This window comes from Dasypus novemcinctus, chromosome 14 (genome assembly GCF_030445035.2).
Source record: "Dasypus novemcinctus isolate mDasNov1 chromosome 14, mDasNov1.1.hap2, whole genome shotgun sequence".
Lineage (NCBI taxonomy): Eukaryota > Metazoa > Chordata > Mammalia > Cingulata > Dasypodidae > Dasypus > Dasypus novemcinctus.
In genome coordinates this window covers 86,493,267-86,515,528 of record NC_080686.1, presented here as the reverse complement: position 1 = coordinate 86,515,528, position 22,262 = coordinate 86,493,267, and the positions used below count along the sequence as shown (strand labels likewise).

Genomic DNA, 22,262 nt, shown 5'->3' with positions numbered 1-22,262 from the left:
TCCAGAAGGGAAGGCAGCCCTGCTGACACCTTGTTTTGAGCCCAACAAGACCCATTTTGAACATCTGATCTCCAGAACGGTGAGTTAATGAAGGTTTGCATTGTTGGAAGTGATCATTTGCAACCACAGGAAAGGAAAACACCATTGTTCACCATCCAACCGGGAGACCTCCGCAGAGCCGGGAGCGCCTCCTGAATCAGACGGCATCTACACCGGCTGCGATAAGAGGTCCTGCTCTGCTCGTTCAGCCTTCCCCTGGAACCAGCAGCCGTGCACGCAGCACTGGCGGGGAGTCCGCGAAGAGGAAGCACAGAAGGGGCCGGATCTCTGCCGTCCCAGGAAGACCACATCTCACGACCTGGACTTCAACCTCGCATGTGCCTGGAGGGCAAAGACCTGCCCAGGCTCGAGGCCGACAGCGCAGCAGGTCTCCTCTGAGAACTTTGGCCACAGCAAGCTCTCCTTTAACCCTTTACCCTGTTTTCCCTTACCTGCTCTCAGGCCACGGGGTGTCCCCGTGTGACCCAGCCTGGCCAATCAGTGTGGTCCACCCACTGGCCACGGCAATTGGCTTAGGGCTGGACGAGCGACCTGGGCCCCTCAATTCTAAGGTGTTTGCTAGGAAGACTGTGTGGCCAAGCCCTATTTCTGCAGTGGTTGCTGAGAGGGGACGGTGTTGGTTGTCGGTGGACACTCTGTCTCCATGGGGGAGGGGGACCCTGCACAAACGAAGCCCACACAGAAGCAAGCCGAGCTGAGCAAAGGGAGGGATGAGGCCTGCTGATGCTGTTTAGTTCCCACTGGGCTCAGAGCCAAGCCAGCTTAGACTTTTCAGTTACATGACCGCCTTTTTGTTTTACACTTGTGTTAATTTGAAATGGGTTTCTATCTTGTAACCAAAAGTCTAATATAATCAAAGACCGACTTAAGTGATGTTATCTCCTAGTTTCAGGTGTTATAATTTCCTGAGCCAATAAACTTTGGGTTCTCAAATAACACAGGATGGGATTTAGGGCAGAGTTTTTAGATGTAGAACAGGGCAAGGCCAGGATGGAATTTCTTCTGCTTATCTTCAATGCCTTGAATCCATTCCTGCTACTGGAGGAAGGAGCAAAGAACCTCTCACATGCCATTGAGTTGACATGGTTTGAATTTGCACCTGAATCTGTGGAAGAACCAAATCCTGTATCACGGGGTTTTCATGTCTCGTCTGTTAGAGTTGAGTTAATTTCATACAAGTGGCATCTGGAATGGTTGTGGCTGACTCGGATTCTTCTTCTGTGCAGCCTTTTAAAAGCTGACCCCCCCCACCCCAACCTCCCTTATCTCCCCCAGCATCTTCATTCTTTCCCAATAGGCCTGAGGGACGCGGCACATACCTGCCCGCACATACCTGCCCGCACTGATTTTTCATGGCACAGCAGGGTGGGCTGGGGGGGGGGGGTCGCATACTGTAGCTGGGGAGGGAGTGCAATTAAAAAAGAACCCAGGTTGGGGATTGAATCCTGCCCCCCACAGTAGATATGTTCCAGTCCTAACGCCTGGTCCTGCAGATATGAACCTACTTTGAGGATGTTTTATCATCAGTTAAGGTGTGGACTCATTTCTGAATATGATTTTAAAAGATCCCACTTGGATAAGGCCAAATTGCATCAGGGTGGGCCTTAGTCTTTATGGCTGAAGTCCTTATAGAGAGAGGAAATTGAGACAGGGCCACAGATGGCTGAGCAGGCAGAGATGCAAGAAAAGAACCCCAAGGATGCAGCGAGCCGGCGCCAGAATGCTGCAGGTTCTGGGAGAAAGCATGGCCTGGATTTTGGACTTCAAAACCTCGAGACAATAAATCCCTTTTGTTTAAGCCAAACAGCGTGTGGTATTTGTCACTGCTGTCCTGGCAGACGAAGGTGGCAGGTGATGCTCATCTTTTCTTCCGGCAGTCAGTACTCTAACCTGACGACCCTGCCGCTTCTCCGTTCTGCCCTGAGCTTGCTTCGTGTTCCGATCCACGCTGGACACCTCCATGAGGATAAGCAGAACACTAAAGTGACTATCAGTCCTAATCCTCAGGCAGTGCAAGCTCACACCTCCAGGGCACCCCCTCTGGGTCAGGCACAGTTCTTAGCACTTTATATGTATTGATCCGAACAGTCCTGTGAGGTAAGGAATAACAGGATCTGCCTAATTCCCATTATGCAGATGAAAAAACTGAAGCTCATGAAAGTCACACAGTGACAAAGTGACTGAGCCAGGATTTGAATTCAGGCCATTTGAACTCCCGAGACCACCGGGCATCCACTGCCTTATGGCGTCTCTCTATATAACATCATTGAGCACGCGCAGTGTACTGGCATGGGGCCAGGCAGCTTGATAGGACTTAATTCCTTGAAGGCTCACACACCACTTACGCTCACTGTACAGATGAGGAGACCGAAGCACACAGAGCTCAGCCGCTCCCTAAGGCCATACAGCTAGTGGAGGAGCCAGGATTTGAACCTGGGCAGTCTGACTCTGGGGTCTCGGCTTTTAACGACAGACATCACCTCACTGGTACCCCTTTCTGGCATTCAGCCATTGCTTACTGAGTTCCCACCACGTGCCAGGCCCTGTCCTCAGAACCCAGCTCCCGCTGGAAGACTGGCCGAGTAAGCACCAAATCGGGGCTCAAATTCGCCTTTCAGCCTCCCCTCTCTCTCTCCCCTCCTCTCTCCCAGGCCCTTTCCCAGGTTGAGGACTCAGCAGAAGGCGCTGGAAGGCACAGTCTACATGAACAACGACTGCCAAACTCGATTCTCAGCCAGGCCACCATTTCTGGCCTCCCCTGTCCTCAGGGACCCTTGGTAAATATTCACTGCCACCACTGACCCAGGCCCGGGGCAAGACGGCCCAGTTGCAAAGAGCAAAGGAAACTGGTGGGCTCGTTACTCGGGCCCTCCATGAGAAATGGGTGTCCCTCCTGTCATTTCCCGGCTGGGTCTGGGGTGGGAATCTTCTCCATCACTCGCATATTTGGTACTGGCCCCGCCTCCTGACAAAGGCCCCGGTCCCCCAGATGCCAAGCTTACTGCTCTCCCATGGCCACACCCGCTTCTCCTTCTTTAGGGCCCTGGGGTGGGGGTGGGGGTCCCAAGCTTTTCCGTCTGGCCCGGGAGGACTGGATCCTTTGAAGGGTGACTAGCTGGTGGCCCTTCTGGTGGTCCTGGCATGGAGACAGCTCCCCAGAGCCCTGATCAGAAGTCCCTTCGTGCTTTGAGAGACGCCCAAACTCCGCCACGTGCACAGGGTGTTTGGGGTTGTGCCTGTGATAGGTGCTTCTACCTGGGGTTAGCTCAGCTACAGCTGGCTAAAGGGTGAAAGGTCATAGGAGAGATCCAAGGGCATCTCATCCAGAAAGTTCAAAATGCTTTTGTAGCAGAATCAGCCACATAAAGCAGGCAGAGGCAGTGCTGGGAGCATGTCCATGTGTGTGCAAACTCCACTCATTCTGGCTCTTCCTAAGCCCCCAACCCCCTCCTAAGGCCCCTCAGGAGATTCTAGAACACCATGGAACAGAATTTGTCAGACTCCACTCCAGTCAAAACTGCTGCTTCAGTGCTTCTCATGGATGTGCCTCCAACCTTGGTGTGAATTCCCCTAGCAACGGAGAACTCACTACTTCCCAGGAACACCTATTTCACTTTTGGATCGCTCCTTTGTTAGCAGTTTTTCCTTAGGCTGAGTCAACAGCTGCCCACCTTCCTCTTGCCAGTGACAGCCCCCCGAAGGTGCAAAGGCAGCATTCTCGCCTCCCCTTAGTCATCACTTCTCAGTGCTTCAGTTTACAAACTGGTGTGAGTCACACAGCTCCCTCTCTGTTTTAACCCTGGCCAGAGGCAAACAACTGCCAGCACGTGCCCGCTGGGGGGTGAGCCTGAGCTGTCCGCATCTGAGCACACAGAGGACGGCCATCCAAGCCACCTGCAGGCCCAGTGTGCTTCTGGGGAGGGACTGGCAGGCACCCAGCTCATTCCCAGGGATCCACACCTGGATTCCCTGCCAGGTGCTGCTGCCGGGAGGATGGGGATGGGGACCCAGGTTCAGGGCTGCAAAAGCTCAGCTCTCAGCCCTGCCCCTCCCATTCATCTCCTCTCCCTCCTTGAAACCCAACCTAGGCCCCGACCGCCAAACACAGCGCCACTCACCAGTCCCGTACTGCTTACATCCTGGGAATCTTTTTACTATTTGACTCCAAGAGCAGTCAGTGCGTCAAGACCTACAAAGAAGAGAAACTTGATATTAAAAGCAGGGCAGAGCAATTGGTGTCCAACTCTATTTTCTAGCAGAACTGAGTCACTGGGAGATTAGGATACAGAGGGTGGGCGAAGAAAAGGGAAAGGAGAGGGCAAGAACCAGGCTGCTCATTTTTTAAACAACTCAAAACCTCGGGCCCTGCGGAGATCCTGAGGGAAAAAATAAAGGAAGAAAAAAAGACCCTAACCCTGGATGAGTCAGCAGTTTGTGGAGAAGCAGGCTTTGTAGCAGCGGGAAACTGAAGGCCCAGATCTGTGGGGCTGTGGCGGGGGAGGCTTCCCTCCCATCTCCCTCGGCTTCTCCTCGCGCCTCGGCGCCGGCCCTAGGCGTGGGCCGCTCCTGATTCCACCTTGGCGAGGGCGCGGGGAGGAAGCGCTGCGCGCAGGCCGCGCGTCGAAAAGCCACCGCAGTGCTTACAACAAAGCCCCGACCACGTATTTATATCCTGGGAGACTCCTGCCAAGTGAACCCTGTGTGCTCTGAGAATTCCCCGGGAGAGCGGCCGCCGGCAGTGGCAGGCGCGCGCCCCGGCGCGAGCAGGCTTCGCCGCCCGGCAAGTCGAGGCCCGAGCGCCGCGGGCTGCAGAGCCCGCCGGGGCCCCGCTGCGGCGCCCGGGAGCGCGGGGCGCAGCCGCCCGCCCGGCCCGCGCGCCCGCTGCCCGCGCCCGGCCCGCCTCCGGGCAGGACTTGTTTTTTCTTGTTTCCCGAAGACTCCCGAGGTGAGCCGCGTCTCTCTAGCCATCTCTCCCTGTTCTCAAAGGCGAACCTGGCGGCCGGGGAAAAGCCATCGTTAAGGGCCCCGCTTCCTGCTGGCCGAGTCCCTCCCGGGCGCCGGGCACCCGAGGTTTATAATCGCGCTCTGCAAAGGTGGTGGCGCTCCACCTGGGAGCTGGTGGGAGAGGCCCCGTCCAGCCCTACGGAAGTCAAATCTGCATTTGGACTACATCTTCCGGTGATTCCTGCCCACACTAAAGCTCGCAGAGCGCTGACTTGTTATTCTCCTGGCCATGGAAGGTAGGAAGACGGAGCCCATTCTCCAGGCGAGGAAAGAGGCTCTAGAAGGGAGCGGCTTGGCCTCTATGTTACAGCGCTGGTAAGGAGCAGGGCTGATTCAACCCGTGTTCCTGCAGTCCCAAAGCCTGTGCGCTCTCCCACCACACCCTTTCGGGGAAGCAAAATGAGCGGGTGAAGAGGCAGGCAGGCCGGCCACGTGGGGATGGCGGCGGCCCCGGGAGGATGTGCTCAGGCGCGGGAGAGGGAGAGCGCTCGGAGAGGAAGGTGTGCGTATCTGAGGCAGGTTTCTCCTCCTCCTCGGTTTTGTCAAGCCAGCAAAATTCCCCAGTCAGTTCCGGGCCTCCCTCCTCCAGGGACATTCAAGCCTCTGCATTTCATCCCAGTCAAGAATTCATTTTGATTCCACTGAGTCTCTTTCTCTTACCCACTGCCCTCAGAAGTGAGGATCCAGTGGGAGGAGCCCCAGGAAACAGGCTAACTTGAGCAGTCCAGGCCCTGACTGGTAGGAAGAACAACACTCTATAAAGTCTTTATAAAGAGCTTTTCATCTTCTAGCTAATCAGCTCTTTAAAGAACTTGGGAAATGTCACTAGCCCTATTTGACCAAGACAGAGAGGTTAAGTGATTTTCTTGAGGTCAGCACAGCTCTCAGACATATTCCTATGTAATATATTAATATATATTATTAAACATTGACCACATTGATATAATTAAATATTGAATATATTACTCAGTTTAAGTCATTTATCAAGTGTCTGTAAATACCAAGTTCTGTATTAAGCACCAGAGATACACAAATAAGACCCAGTCCCTACTCTTAGGAAACTCATGGCATAAAAAAGGAGAAAGACAAATAATAGCCTGTGAGTGTGAGAGAGTACAACTTATAAAGAGGGGTACAAAAGTGGAAGGTGCTAATTAGATGCCTCATTTATCTCAGGATAAAGACTATACTCCCTTCCACATAGCCTCTAAGGCCCTGGGAGGTCTGGCTGCTCCTGCTCACCTTTCCAGCCTCACCCGGCCCTGCAGTGTTCCCAGCTCAGTGGCTTCTTCTTAGTTTCTTGATCCTTCGGTGCTCAGGGGAGGCTTTCCCTGAATACTCTGCCATCCCTAAGTAACACCGACTTTCCCTGCAGGACTGAGACAATCCATGCAAACTGCTTAGAACAGTGTAAGTAGATACGTCCGCTACTCTTACTATTATTGGTACTATTCATTAACCTCAACTGACTGGCAGCGACTTGGGAGCAGAAATGGAAAGTGACCTGGCCGAGGTGGCATGGTGAGTGATTTTTGGAGGTGGAGGGTCTCGTTGAATCAGATCTGTTCCCTCATTTATCGCTGAACCTGGCACTGCACTGTCTAGACACTTGATGACAACCTGCGTGGTGGGAAGAGTTCTGAGAGTCTTGGAGTCGGAGTCCTAAGCCTGTGCCCCCACACGGATTGCTTCCCTTCTCAGAAGCTGATTGCTTATCTGCAAAGTGGGGCTCTAAGTGGAACCTGCCTTCTGGGGAATCCAGTGCAGTGGCGCACGTCAAGTGCTAACCCGCATGGAAAAAAGCAGCTCTCATCACGAGCACTGTCAGCAAAAGAGAAAACCATTTAGTTTCCTTTGATCTAAAAGTGTACGCATTTCCAGTCTTTCTGGTTCTGGACTCTTTTCACCAGAAAATGGTGGTCATGTGGACTGAAATCCCAGTAGGGATAAGTCCTACCAGATTTTTCAGGTTTACCAGGTCCCCCCATATTTTCTTCTGGCCTATTTAAGCCTAACTAATTGCTAGATACTTAAAGCGGAGGAAAGAGGGAAACGACTTCAAGGGTTTGTAGAAGAGAAATTTCCTCCCTAGGGTCACTCACTCTAGAGCAGGTTTTCCATTTCTCATTCAGCAAATTCTTAGCAGATGAGGAAGAAACTCCAGGCCTAGTAAACAGGTGATTATGTCCTAAGGTGAGAAATACCATCTCAAGGAGACGGTCCCATGGAGGACAGGGAAGGAGTCTGTCCAGACTGGAAAACAAGAAGAGGGAGGAGCTCAAAAACGTTGGAAAAGTGAATGCTATTTCAGTAGCGCCCAAGTTTAGGCATCATTCTGCAAACCAGAAATGTAGTTTTATGTTGCCTGTCTTGGTTCAGAAAATACTTTACCTTGGCCACCAATACCAGTCTTTAATTCAAAAGAGCAATAAGATGGTATTCTACTATAGAAGTATTATGACTCTAGCAAAGGAAGAAATTGTATCACTGATGTGGAGACAGTGGCCATGGGAGTTGCTGAGGGCAGGGAGAGGGAAAACGGGGTGTGATGTTAGGGCATTTCTGGGACTTGTAGTTGTCCTCGGTGATGTTGCAGGGATGGATGCAGGACACTGTATGAATGGACTGGGAGAGAGTATAAACTCCAACATAAGCTATAGTTGGTCCATGCTGTGTGGCAGTGCTCCCAGGTATGCTCATCAGATGTGGTGAATGTACCACACTGATGAGGGAGGCTGTCGATGTGGGAGTGGGAGGTATGGGGAGTGGGGTATATGGGAACCTCTTGTATTTTTATTATAACACTTTGTATGATTTATGTGTCTTTAAAAAAAGATAATAAAAAATGTGAACTCTCTCTCTCTCTCTCTCTCTCTCTCTCTCTCTCTCTCTCTATATATATATATATATATATATATATATATAAAGAGCAATAAGAACCTTGCTATCTAACACTGAACACAATAGCTTTCCCTTGCTGAGCGCTTGCTATGTGCCAGGCACTGGCCTGGGTCCTGCACATATCTTATCTCTCATTCCCATGGTAATTCTAAAGTATAGGTATTCAGATCCCTATTCAACAGATGGCAAACCTGAGTCTGAGAGAGATTAGGCTGCCTGGAGTCACAAGAGTAGAAAATCAACACTGGGGTTTGAACTGAGGACTGATTGAATATAGTCTTTTCATTTTTCTCCACACCACCTCTTAAATATTGACTCCATAACTGGAGTTGCTGGTAAACTGAGCCATCTCTCCCGCCAGCCCTGACTTACTCTTCAGCTAGGATTCCCCCAGTACAGAGGAGGCCAGGTTAAAAACCACCCTGTTGTCTGTGGGTGCAGCTTGATGTCATGATCATTCACGAGAATTACTAAAGTCTACTCTATACCTGATCTGTATTTGCTTCAAAATATTTCCCCCTCAAAATACAGCTGACACTCCAGGAAAATGTGCCCTACATTGGGAAAGGCAGTATCTATTCTGTTCATTACTATCGCTTCATGCTTTCAGCAAGTCTTTTTAGGCCACTGACTAAGGGCCAGGTACTAGGGAGATAGGAGGAGCCCTTCCGTTACAGTTGGGTTGGAGACAAACAAGTCACTCAAACAAATGTGAAGTATTGGGCAATGGTGGTGACAAGCAGAAGGAGAGCCACAGAGGATAGAGCAGATAGAGGTGCAACCTGACAGGTAAGTGGAGCAAGTCAGGCAAAGAGAGGACAAGAGAGCAAAGCAAGCTGGAGAATGGTGTGTACAGGGCTTGGTGGAAGGGGGATGGTGGCCACCAGTGGCTGGAAGCATGCCAGAATGGCTGAAGCCAAGAAGACCAGAGAGAAAAGGGCCAGATCTTCCAGGGACTTGAAGGCCTTTCAAGAAGTTGGGTCTTTACCTGTGAGTGATGAGAAGCCACCAAAGAGTTGAATTTTTGGCATCTGCAGTTCCTGGCACACAATGACCTCAAAATTATTTGTTGAATGGATGGATGTACCCTTTTGACCCCCTGGTTCCTTCCAGGTCCCTCCAGAAAGCCTGAGAAGTACCTCCTGGAACCCTGCCATTTTAGAAAGGGCAATCACAGGACAATCAGATTTGGGTAGGGAAAAAATCCTCCCTGGGCACCTGGCCTCGGCCTGAGCCTTGCTCCTTCAGGCCTCGGGGAAGCCTGGCTCCAGTGCGGCTGCTGGCAGATGTGTGGGAGATGAATACACCTTTGATTACAGCTCATGTTTCTGAGGAAAAAACACAGCTCCCTGGAGACTGGGAACCTCTGAAAATGAGCTCTTGCAAAGGAGACATAAGTGAGCTAGAAATCTGAGCCCTCTGGGCAGGCGGTGCTTTCTTTCTCTAAAATAAATAATAACAGCAAAGAGAAGATCGACCTGGGCAACACGCAGGATCATCCTCCTCCCTGATGGGCAGGAATCAAAGGTGAGTGGCAGCGGGTGGCTGGCCTGTGGGGAGGGGACTCACAGGCAGGAGGCAGTGGGATGACAGCAGATGTCATGGAGAACGGTTGTGTGTGTGGGGGGGGGGTGGTCTTTAGCATAGGTGGTTGGAGACTGACAGACCCAGTTCAGAACTCAGTATCTGCCTTTTAAGAGCTTTGTGATTATAGACACAATATTTTATCTTCCCCGAGCCTCAGTTTTGTCATCCATAAAATGGATTTGATGGGCATTAGATAATATTATTAAAGTCAGGGGCTGAGGTTTAAACCCAAGCCCGCCTGAATATAATCTTCCATTTTTCCCCACAGTGCTTCTTAAACTTGGGATATTCCACCCCCTGCTCCCCACAATGATATGGCACATAATAGGTGCCTTAATAAATGCTCGTTCTGCCTCCTTTCCTTTACACATTTCTTATTTCCCCACCACATTTAGCAAAAATGTGGGTCTCCAGGAGGTGTTAAATAAACCCACATAAATTGGATCTTCCCAGGCCCAGCACAGTGGTTGAGAAAACAGAAGAAGGAACTAGCTGTGTTTTCTCCCAAATGCATCCCGTTTCAAACACTTTATTAAATGTCTTCAGCATTACTTGCCTTCAGGGTCAAAACAAAATTTCCAGAGGCTTTCACTTTGCACTAGTAAATTATTTTTACTAAATTTTTTTCATATTTTTTATGTGTGTATGAGAGCATAAATGTACTGACTCATAGCTGGAAAAACGCTCTCTCCCGAACACATTCCAAATTTGTCGAGTCACATGAACTGAGCAAGAGTGCACTGGCAAGCAGCTAAGCCAGAGACTCGGGGCTCCATCTCTGCCTACCCCGCTCCAAGTAAGAGTGTGGCTTGGAGTTTATTAAAGGTGCAGATTCAAGGAATGCAAGATTGGAAAGAATCTGGCAACGAGCTAATGCCAACCTTGAAAACTGCTGTGTGGTATGGTATATTTTTGAATAGTCACATAAAAACTTGCAGAGTATGGCTGCAATTGACAGCTTTACATCTTGAGTCAAGTCTATGCCGGGCACCATATCAAGCATTTCACACGCCCCGACTCGGTCATACGGCCACACTAGTAGGTAGGCACTATAATATCCTCCTGTCACCAGTGAGGAAATGGAGGCAACAAAGTGTTAAATGACTTTTCCAGAGTCCCACAGTGTGCAGATGGCTGGCTAGGATTTCACCCAGGCAGTCTTAGCTCTAGAACAGTTGCTCTCCCATCTATTCATTCTGGAAGGAAGGAATTCTTCTGCATAGAAGAAAGAAAACTCTGTTTATTGCACAAACAGCTATCAAACACTTAGAGTGAAAACATAACACCACATGTCGAAGGGGAGGCTGGTGGTAGGCATGGGAAAAATGGGGGCCACTGGGTTCCTGGCTTCAATGAGTTTGAAATCGTGTAGAGCAGCTATGGTGTACACACAAACAATTACAATAAAAGTAAGTGAAAATGGCCATAAAAGGATGACAAAGTGACATGGATGGGGAGCTGGGTTGCTAAAGGTGATGACTCTGGCTGGAGTGATCTGGAAGGGCTTCCTGGTGGAAGTGTCACTTAAGTTGGATAGAAGGATGTGCAGGATTTGGACTGCCTAATACCAGTGAGTACACTCAGGTGGCCATGCCCTGAGAGTTCCTATCTTGGTTCTGACTGGGGACCTGCCCACTCCCAGGGGTGAGCGTTGGCCTTGGGGAGGCTGGATCTCCATGTCCTGCAGGCGCAGAGCACAGGCAGTGGGGAAGGAGGAAAGGAGGCTGCCAGCGGGGCTAGAAAAAGACAGGGGAGGAGGTGGGACCTAGGAGCAAGGATGAAGGGGTGCAGATCTGTCCAGAGCAGGGGTTCCCCATCCCAGCTCTGGCCAAGTCCTTCCCCACCCCAACCTGGGGCCTCAGTTTCCTGTCTATCTAGGGAGGGAAATGAAGGAAGTCCCCCAGTGTTCCACCTTGGAGAGCTCCCAACTTATCCCATCACTTTGCAGATGAGGGAACCAAGGGCCAGAGAAGCTGCCTTAATGGAAGTCCCAGGATTTGCACTCAAGTTCCTGGGATGAGAACTCAGAGGTCCCATCTCCCAGTCTAGCTGCTTTCCCTGCACCCACCCCCCGAGGAGTATGTGGATGCACATCGGAAGTCCAGGAGCTCTAGGCAAGCTGTGGGAGGAGGGGAGACAGGACCGGGCTCCGGGGCTCCGGAAGGCTTGGCCACTGACCGTGAGCAGCAGGGCCCCGGCCCATCCAGCACACTGTCTTTCCCCAGCCCCTCTCCTCCTTGGCTCTTGCTGGTACCTGGACCTTAGAAAGACCCCTTGCCCTAGACCCAGGAAGCATCCAGGAAACCACGACCAGTGTCTCTGCAGCCACGGGCTCCCCTGATGAGATGCGCATCTGGCTGTGACTCACACCGATGGACCTCGCCCTGTCTGCGCATCTGGCACGGGGAGAGTGTTCTCCTGACAATGGAGGCTGCTGCACTTGTCCGCCAACGCCAAGGTCATCCGCGGGGCCTTGGGCCTCCTTGCCTGGCCTCCCCCGCCCGCGCTGGCCCCCACAACCAGCTCTGCTCTGGCCTGGGCTGTCTTTGAGGGTCCCTCGGATACCATGATCTCCCAACCACAGGGCTTTAACCCGAGCCCCCCCTCCCCTGGAATGCCCCCCTCCCCTCCACACACCTCCTCCCTGCTCCAGCCCCCACGGTTCCCTCCTCTCAACTCCTACTTCAGTTTTGGCCCACACCCCACTTCACCAGGACGCCTCACCTGGAGGGCTGGGCAGTGTCCTGCCGCCCCAGTGGTGGGAGACGCTCGGAGCCATGTGTGACAACAGCCCCACAGTCACAAGGTCACAATGCTGCAAAGAGCGAACACGGCTGCTGAGTGGCCCCTTGGGGCCTTTGTGCTTGCTCTTCCCCTGCCTGGAAAGACTTGGGGCCATTACCTCCCATAAAAGTCACCTGCTCAGCACGGCCCTTCCTGACTTCTTAACCTCCTCCCTCCTCCCCTGGCTCTCTATTTCACTACTTGCTTTATGTCCTGACTGCACATGTCCCTCCCTCTTCCCATTCCTTCCCTCCCTCTCTCCCTGCCCCCTATCCGTCCCCCTATCTTGCCCTCTCTTCCTCCCTCCCTCCCTATCTCCTCCTCCTTCCCCCATCCCCTCCCTTCCTCCCACCCTCCTTCTCTACCTCCTTCTTGTTCTCCCTCCTCCCTTTTCCTCCCTCCCCTCCCCCACCCCTAAGCACTGACAATGTAGAGAAATGCAGGATTCCTCGAGGAGCTCCAGAGTCTTAAACTGGTGGCCCATGGGTCAAAATCCAAGCCACAGAGTTGTTTGGATCAGCTGGCACAGTGTTTTTGAAAAACAAGGAATCATCCTGCCACATATCCTCTGGCCCTCCCCACCCCACACTGCCCCCGCTGTCCTAGGTCTGCTGGATTTGCGTGCAGTTTTATGTGCTGTACGATCTGTGACGGGGCGCCCTGGGGTACAGTGACAGTGGGGGCATGGAGCAGGGCATGGGAGATGGTGAGTCACAGCAGGCTGCCTGGACAGAGAGGGGACACTGAGCCTGGTTCTTGTGGGGTGGGGGTGGGGGAGCCTAGCAGCAGGGAGAGGGGCGGGGGGAGTGCATTCCAAGGAGGGGAGCAGAGGGGAGAGGCCTGAGGGTGGAAGAGCTCGGCCTGAGCAGGGAACTGTGAGTGGCTGTGTGTGGCCACGAGCGAGGGAAGTGGAAGCTGGTCTGTGGGCTGGAAGGGCAGGTGCCGGCGGGCACAGGGGCTCTGCATACCATGCCGAGGAGTCTGGGCATCGCCCTCCATGGCCACAAGCTGGAGAAGGCTTTGACCAGGGAGGGGACACGAGGCACTTGGTGTTAACACATGAGATGCTGGATGACCGTGTGCCAGGGTTGGTTTGGGGTCGTGTGGTCTCAGGCCCGTCACCTGTAAGATGGACATTGTCATGCTCTATATCTCAAAGGGACACTGTGGGCATTGGAGGAAATAAGCTGTGAAAACCCCAGCACAGTTCCAGCCACACAGAAGCTACCTGTTTAATGATAGCTGTCATTATGGCGAGTGTTTATTACTCTACCTGTGGCAGCAGTGTGGCAGGTGACAGGTGGCAATCAAAGGCTGTGCTTGATAAGATGCTTGCAGTAAAGCAAGAAAAACCCTTGGAAGGACCCAGGAAATTCCTGCAGAAGGCACGGGGAGGTAAATGTGACCTTACGATCATCTTGCTTAACCTCTATCCGTCTCAGGTTCCCTGGCTATAAATTGGGAATATCCCTGTCTGTCCACACAGGGTTTCTGTGTGAATTAAATGAGAAAAGAGATGTGACACTGCTTTGAAGTTGAGAAACACACCAGGCGGCTGTAAAGCTTTCATTTTTCTTGTCCCCACACAGTGTGGTGCCCAGAAGCGAGTTATACACCTGCGGGCTCTTATTTCTGCAAACCACTGAGGCAAGCCAAGTAGCTAATGATAAGACAGCAAGATGCAAGCAAGAACTTGACATAAAAGAACCTTGTACCTTAGACCCTTCCTTGTAATATCCTTGGCTCAGCCCTGCTTCATCCTCTTTCCTACACCTTTTGCATTCACACCAATGACTCAAAACTACTGCTAGGTTCTCAGCCTCAAGCGCATAGATTTTTTTTTCTCCTGCTGGCAAACACGATGGAGTGCATTCCCCACAATCTGCAGATAAAGAACCTGAGAGTCATAATAAAGAACCACTTAAAACCCATCTTCGGGAAACAGATGGCCGGGGTTCACATCTGGCTCTGCTGACTATTAGCTATGTGACTTTGGCCAAGTTATTTAACGTCTCTGTGCCTCTGTGCCTCGTATTAACTGGGGTTAATAATAGTAGTTACTCCCAAGAGTGGTTTCGGGAATTAAATGATTTAGTAAGTATAAAAGCACTCGGAATGTGCCTGGTACATGGTAAGATTCAATAAATAACATTTTCTCTTATTATTTAAGGCCACAGGGTATCTTAGTGGTAGAGCTGCCACAAGAATCCACAGCTTCTGACTCAGGCTAGTGCTCTTTGCATGGCCCCACACTGAAATATTTGATTCTAATCAATATGCTATGTTTACTAAAAGGCAGAAAAACGGAGTGACCTGTTTTTAGAAGAAAGGGCAAACTCGTGCAGCCTGCGTGTGCCATTGCGGGAGCATTCCAGGCCACCAGAGTCTGACAGTAAGAGAGAAGGGCAACAGTGCTTCATAGACATTTTCTTGCCACCTCAGGCTGTATCATCCAGACAGGCAGCAGAAACAGTGCTCAACGTTTTCAGCACTAAACAAGAAAGAGACCCCACTCAATTCGGAGCAGTTTGCTTAGATGCCACGTGCACGGCTACGGTCGTTTGGTCCTCTCACGTTGCACATTTGCACTTCCAGAAGGTCGGTCTTTCACCCAGTCTTTCATTTCAGCCTCAGGACAGACAGTGATTAAGAAAATGCATTCTGGATCCTCTGCCATCACTCACTAGCCTGGCAACCAGGGGACATGCATCTATCCTCGCTGAGCCCCCAGCCCCTGACAAAGGAGGATATCACAGACGGACGTCAGAAGGTTGTATGAGATAATGCACTTGGAGCCAGAAACCAGTCCACAATAAGAGTTCAATACATTCCCTCATCCAGGAAATATTTATTACGTGCCTAACATGTGCCAGGTGCTGAGGATTTGGCAGCCAGCAAACCAAGTCCCTCCCCTCGTGGGCCTTGAGTCTAATAGGGGAAAGCAGACAATTAAATGAGCAAATGAACATAAACTATGTCAGGGAGCAATGAGTCCTTTTGAGAAGTTCCGGGGCCCTAGTTTAGCTCTGACCCTGCGGTCATCAGGGAAGGCCTCTTTGAGTGGGCGTCTTTTAGGCAGAACCTGAGTGAAGCAAGACAGAAAACCACAAAGGAAGCTGGGAAAGTGTTTAGGCTGAGACGGCGAGTGCGAATGCAAGGACATGTGCTGTTGTGTTCGAGGAGGACGGGAAGCCACGTGGCTGCAGCAGCGAGACGGGAGGGTGATCCTGTGGGTTGTCATGAGGATTTGCTCTAAGTGAGACGGAGGAACCAGGGGAAAGTGTGTGGCAGAGAAGTGACAGAATCTGATCTATGGTTTAAAGAAGTAGCTCAGAGGGGAGCAGACTCTGGTGGGGGTGTGTGTAGTCGATGAGGAAGGGGACAGATCTCAGAGGACAATCAAGGGCTACAGAACCGTCCACGCTAGAGATGCTTGAACTAAAGGGTGGTGGCACAGTTGGCATGAAGCAGAGCCACCAAGGGCGGCTGCTCAGGTTGTGCGCTGCACAACTCCAGGTTGTCCCTCTCATCCACCAGAATGTGAAGGGTGCCCCATGGAAGGGTGCAACATGGTGGTCCTGGAAGGCAGTGGTCAGACTGGGGGCAGCCAGGATTCACAGGTGGAATGATGGGAGAGCAAAGAGGGCACAAGGATTATTGGCAGGATGTTGGCCTCGATTCCGGGATAAACAAGGGAGTGTTTCCTGAAGTCTGGGAAGGGGCTGAGAGTTCGTTTTGGATGTACTGCCTTGGGGATGCCTCTTAATGAAGTCAGCTCTGGTGATGATGATGGCTCAGTGAGGCAGGGACTCAGGATCACCTCTGGGTGTTTGCTGTGGGCTGGGCACCGGCTGAAGCACCCTAGAGACCTAATTCCTTTAAGCTCCGTGAAGTGCTCACACGGTTAGCCTCCTCATTTAAGAGGCGGGCGTGGTGGACTGAAGGACGCTTCCCAAAAGGCAGCCCCCTGCCCTAACCACAGGAACCTGTGAATGTGCCCTTATCTGGGAAAAAGGTCTTTGCAAGTGTCATAAATTAAGGCTCTCAAGGTGAGATGGTCTGGGATTATCTGGGTGGTATCTAAATGCAAGTACAACTGTCCTTATAAGAGACACACAGAAGAGGAGAAGATATGGACCCACAGAAGAGAAGGTGTGTGGAGATGGGGCAGAGGCTGGAGGATGCAGCCTCTAGGAGGCATATCCTCGAGAGCCTTCCTAGGGATGGTAGCTCTGCCCATGCTGTGGTTCCAGGCTTCTAAGCTCCCAGAAGTGTAAGAGAAAACATTTCTGTTCGTGGTGATTTGGTAGAGCCGCCTTCAGAAACGAATACAAGGAAAACCTGACACCGAGTGGGGAAGCAACTCTCCCAAAGTCACACAGCAAGCGAGCAGCAGAGCCTGCACTGCCTGGCTCCAAGCTGCTCACTGGTCAGGTCAGCACAGCTCACCCCCTGTCTCCGCTGAGGAAAGGAGATTCAGAGTCTCCAGGCCGCGCTGAGGAGCGGAGCTGGCCGAACACCTTTCCACTCGACAGAAGACCTCTCCACCTGCAGCGCCGCGGAAAGGTCCAGGCCCGACAGCTCCCAGCAGCCACTGCCCGGACCAGGGCTCCCTGGGAACTCCAGCTGCCGGGTGCCCACAAGGGGCCGTGAAGAGACCCAGTGGGGCAGCAGCCCCGGCAAACAGATGGCAGCGGCGCCTCCGGACCCACAGCAATCCCTCGGGAACCGTGCAGGGTCCGGGTTTCAAAACCGCCTCCCCTTTCCACCATAGCCCCGTGGAAATCTCTTGGCTCACATCCGCCCGGGCCCGGGGTCACGGCAGGGAAGGCTGACCTGCTCTTGAACCCCGCCAGCCGGCTAGAAATGGGCCTCTACGAAACACTGACTGTCCATTTCCTCTTCTCCTGATACCCAGGAAAATATTTTACTCAAAAGAAACAAATTTTGGGAATCCAGGGAAAACAGTCCCTCCTCTCCGCCTCGTCAAATCTTCATCATTTTTAACAGGGGAACCCGCGAATAAACAGGCCTGTGAATGTGAACACAAATCTCTTCCCGCCGAAAACTGTGTTTGCAAACATTTAATGAGAAGTCCGTTCATTTTGGGGGTGGGAATCAGAGGCGGGAGGGAAGAGTTTTATTTATAAAGAATAAAATAATTGAATTCAGGTCAGTGGAGGGATCCACTGGGCTGAAACAAACTTGTAGGCGGGTAGGGGAGGCATGAGGCAGAGGAGGCACGGATGGCTGCTTGTGAGCTCCGACCTCCTAAGACGACAACCGAGGGGCGCGGCTTTCGTCCAGTGGCTGCTTCAGCAGCAGGGACTGTCTTTCTGGAAGGTGCTGGCTCTGGGGCTGATTCAGCAGCCCCCTCCCTCTCACAGGCACACACATACCCAAATCCTCGGTGCTGATTCACTTTTTTTTTTTTTTAACACTTTTTAAAATTAAAGTTAATAGATCAAAAAGAACGTTACATTAAAAAACATAAGAGGGAAGCGGATCTGGCTCAATGGATAGAGTGTCTGCCTACTATATGGGAGGTCCAGGGTTCAAACCCAGGGCCTCCTGACCCGTGTGTGAGCTGGCCCACATGCACTGCTGATGCACGCAAGGAGTGCCATGCCACGCAGGGGAGCCCCATGCGCAAGGAGTGCGCCCCATAAGGAGAGCCTCCCCAAGTGAAACAAGCGCAGCCTGCCCAGGAGTGGCGCCGCACACACCAAGACGCAACAAGAAGAGACACAGATTTCCGGTGCTGTTGACAAGAATGTAAGCGGACACAGAAGAACATGCAGCGAATGGACACAGAGAGCAGACAACTGGGGGTGGGGGGTGGGGAGGGGAGAGAAATAATCTTACAAAACAAAAACAAAACAAAAGAGGTTCCCATATAACCCACTCCCCAACCCCCACCCCATCATTTTTGTAAATTGTAATTTTTTGAAGATATATACATCTAAAAAAATGTTACATTAAAAAACATACAAGGTTCCTGTATACCCCCCACCTCCCCACCCCACTCCTACCACACCAACAACCTCCTCCATCACTGTGGCATGCTCATCGCACTCGGTGAACACATTCTGGAGCACTGCTGCACCACATGGATAATAGTTTACCCTGTAGTTCACACTCTCCCCCAGTACATTCAGTGGGTTATGGCAAGGTATATAGAGTCCAGCATCTGACCCTGCAGTATCATTTAGGACAACTCCAAGTCCCCAAAATGTCCCCACATCCCATCTCTTCTTCCCTCTCCCTGCCCTCAGCAACTCCTGTGTGATTTACTTGTTGATTATGAGGTAACGGGGAGACACTCAGACACTCGCTCACTCATCCCCCAAAATATATTCTGAGGGCAAATTTTAAACACTCACCAGAACCAACCCTGCCAAATGAGAACCATCCTTTCAAAGAGATTTCCTGGCAGGCCCTTCACTTTGGTTCAGTGACGTGGCCCTTGCCCAAGAAAGGAGCTGTGTTCAGAGTCAAGTTATAAGGCAAAGAGTAAAACGAGGCTCGTTAATTTTATTGTTGGCTCGTGTCCTGACCACACACCTCCCCACAAATATATTTCTTAAGGAAGTCTCATTTCTGATTTCACAGATTTGACTTTGGGAGGCAGCTTCAAAGGGCAGAGATCTGCCAAGACCAAGGAAAATGTAATGGATGTGATGTGCCAGGTGGCAGCGGATGTCCTGAGCCGCTGCTCCGCCTTTGGAATAAGGGAAGAGCTCCCCAAGGGGTCAACTTTCATGAGGACACCACTCCATAGCAGAGATGGGCTTTGATGATTATTAACCTGATCCTGATTGAACCCAGGACCTCGTATGTGGGAAGCCGGCACTCAACTACTGAGCCCCAGTGGCTCCCCTGAGTTGGCTTTTTCGTATGTTTGTTTGTTTTGAGGAGGCACCAGAAACGGAACCCAGGACCTCCCATATGGGAAGCAGGCACTCAACTGCTTGAGGCACTCAACCTCCTTATTTTTTATGAGTCAGTCGTAAAACGTCATGGCACCTGCTCTGGGCTTGGCACTGGGCCAGGAGCATGGGGGCTGGGGAGTGACAAGGTATAAGACAAGGCCTCTGTCTCCAACTACCCGACGGGGAGCCACCTCCTACACGTGTAATAAACTGGGATTGATGATGCCACACACCAGACCCTGGGGTGGCTCCGCACTGCAGGAATCCTCTGGAGAAGGGTGGGCATGAGGGTAGGGGTCAGGGAAGGAGGTGGTGGAGGCGGGGCCTGAACCCTACGGTCGGTGAATGGGGAGGACGGGAGGATGATGGACAGATGGGAGGGCAGCCAGGTCAGGAGAGCGACGGAGGCAGGGAGGAGGGGACAGGCTCTGGGCCCACCTGGGTTGTGTACTCACGCCACTTGGTGGAGAGGTAGACTTGCAAGGAAGCTGTGTGGAGATGGATGGCTGGGGAGATGGGGGGCTCACTCACGGGAAAGGAGAATTTAATATAGACCCAGCCCTGGCAGGAGCCTTCCGGTCCAACCGAATAGCATTTGGCACACATTGCTTTTGTGAGTAGCGTCCAGGAATACCACAGAGTGGACACAATGTGAACATCACAGCCTCACTGTGCCTCAGTTTCTCTATCTGTCCTAATGGTAATCGCCCTGGCTAACATTCATGTGCCAACCCCTGTTAGAAGCTGCTAACTGAGCTCGGCTCCTTGAATCTTCCCAAAGAAACCTATGAGGTAGGTGCTATTATTTTCATAAGTTCACATGTTCTTGGCCACTCCATTCCTTGGCCTCACAAACAATGCAAAACACACCACTTACCACACCTCGGAGATTTTCGGGAGGCACAAATCAAACAGATGTCCATCAACGAGGCTTCTTCTCTACAAATGTTTATTACTGCTGTTGATGTTACTGTTATTATACTGGTTTCATCTACTCACAAGCTACCACTGGCAAAAGTCACTCAAGGCCCAAATACCACATTAAAGAAGAAGAAAATTAGTCCCTTTCCGACATGGGCAGAGAAAAGAGCCCGTGGGGATTGGCGAGGGATAAAGTCCCCCGATGCCTGCCACATGAGAAGGCACCAGGGCTTTCTGTTTGTTTCTTGCACCAGGCCCAGTGTTCCGAGAAGGGGTCCTTAGCTGCTCCCAGCTCCCTGGCGGAGCCAGTGGCAGCATTCTTTGCAAACAGGCTGACAGGGAATGGGGCCCTAGACCCCCAGCTCACAGAAAGCATTTACTAAATGCCCAGGAGCAAGTGTTTGGGGGAAATATGTCCTCTTTCCAAAAACAAGTGCCCTGGCGTGTCCACTTGGGCCCTTGAGGCTCCCCCTCATCTCGGAAACCTGCTCCTCCTGGAGCCTCGTCCACAATCAGCCACTCAATAACCCGCACGGAGGGTGGGAGCCAACCTTGGTTCTCCCCTCACCGTCACCAGCCACATCCATTCCACCAATACGGCTCTCTTTGACCTATGAATCTCTGAATCCATCCACTTTTCCTTGTCTCCACAGACAACACCATAGCTCAAGCCACTGCCATCTCTAGCTTGAACTTCCACAAGGGTCTCCCATTTGGACTCCCTGACCCAACTGGACTCCCTGATTCCACTTTTGTTCTTCACATTCCAACCAGTGATCTTAAAATGGAGATAAAGTCACAGCACTCCCCAGCTTACACCCTCCAGGCCTTCCCACTGGACTCACACTGAACCCAAGCCCCTTTACCAAGTCCCACAAGGCCCGGGAGGGTGTGGCTCCTACCTGTCTTTCCAACTCAGCTACGCTCTGCTCTGTGACTTTAGGGGTGGAAGGTCTGGGCTGGGTCCTGGCTGTGACACTTGGTTGAGACTCTGTTTCTTCACCTGCGGGATGGGCAGAAGAGTATCCACCTTCTAAGCAGGTTGTGAGGATACAAGGTGTAAGATACACAGAAGCACTTTGTAAACTGTGACAAACCATGCAAGTATGCCCTCTGCCCCATTTAAAATTGGGCTTTTACCCTCATTCTAATGGTTTCCAGTTTTGTTTATCTGTATCTTTTATTGTTTGCAATTTATTTTCCTTTCAGATAAGGTATTACTGGAAACCACCACCATGAGAGCATCTCAGTATTCCAACGATAACAGCCCATAGGGTGTCCTTAAAATCGGACAGTATTTGTTCTTCTCTAGGTAGAAAACCAGTTTTAATTATGCAGTGAGGTTGCTGAAGGCCTAATTTAATTTTCATTTAAATGATAAACCTGTTAATTCCCCTCTGAAAATGATGCCAACATTGTGATTTTCAACATCGTCTTCAACATTTTCAGTAGCAGCAGATAATATTTATTGAGCACCTACATGTGGCAGGCACTATGTTAAAGCACTCTTTATGCTTTATCTTAGTCCTTACAACAACATTAAGGGGTATTATTTTTGCCCAGAGGAAGCTGGGGCTCAGAGAGGCTAAGTAACTTGCCAATGAGAAACAGAGTTCTAATCCTATGTCTGTCTTTACAGCCCATGTTCTTTTTTTTTTTTTTTTTTTTTTACAGCCTATAGAGTTTTGGGGCAGGGGGAGCAGGAATATGTGTGTTTATGGAAGGGAGATTGAGGGTCATGAGAGAGCGGTCTGCTCACAAGTGCAAGGCCACAAAGCTTAACAAATGCACGCTTCACTCCTCCATGTCCTACTTTTTGATGACACTGCAAAGTTGGAAAACGCACAACAGGTTGCCCATGGTCAATGAAAAGAGTGTGATTCTTTCCTATAAAGGACAGGCACTGCCTTTCAGCTAGTTAAACCAAGGGCGCTATTGTTACAGAAATGTGTGCGTGTCTGTGAGACACTGAAACAAAGAGAGAGACACGCACACAGCCAGTTCATCCATGAAGAGTTTCATTTTGGAAGTGCTCTGGCCACAGAGATTCCCAGGGAAGTTTTACTTCCACTG

At 51.2% G+C, this 22,262-nt stretch overlaps 1 protein-coding gene across 5 annotated transcripts in view; it reads right to left on the bottom strand.

Annotated features, from left to right (window-relative positions):
- The window catches only part of ZHX2 (zinc fingers and homeoboxes 2), a 158,387-nt gene that overhangs the window by 84,094 nt on the left and 52,031 nt on the right, over positions 1-22,262 (bottom strand). For 3 of the 5 annotated variants that reach the window (XM_058275969.2, XM_004482101.5, XM_004482103.5), the window contains one exon: positions 4,179-4,249. The gene's annotated coding sequence lies outside the window, so the exon portion shown is untranslated. Of the gene's footprint in view, positions 1-4,178; positions 4,250-21,091; positions 21,193-22,262 lie in introns of all 5 variants that reach the window. The other 2 variants (XM_058275970.2, XM_004482100.5) reach the window with 1 other exon arrangement.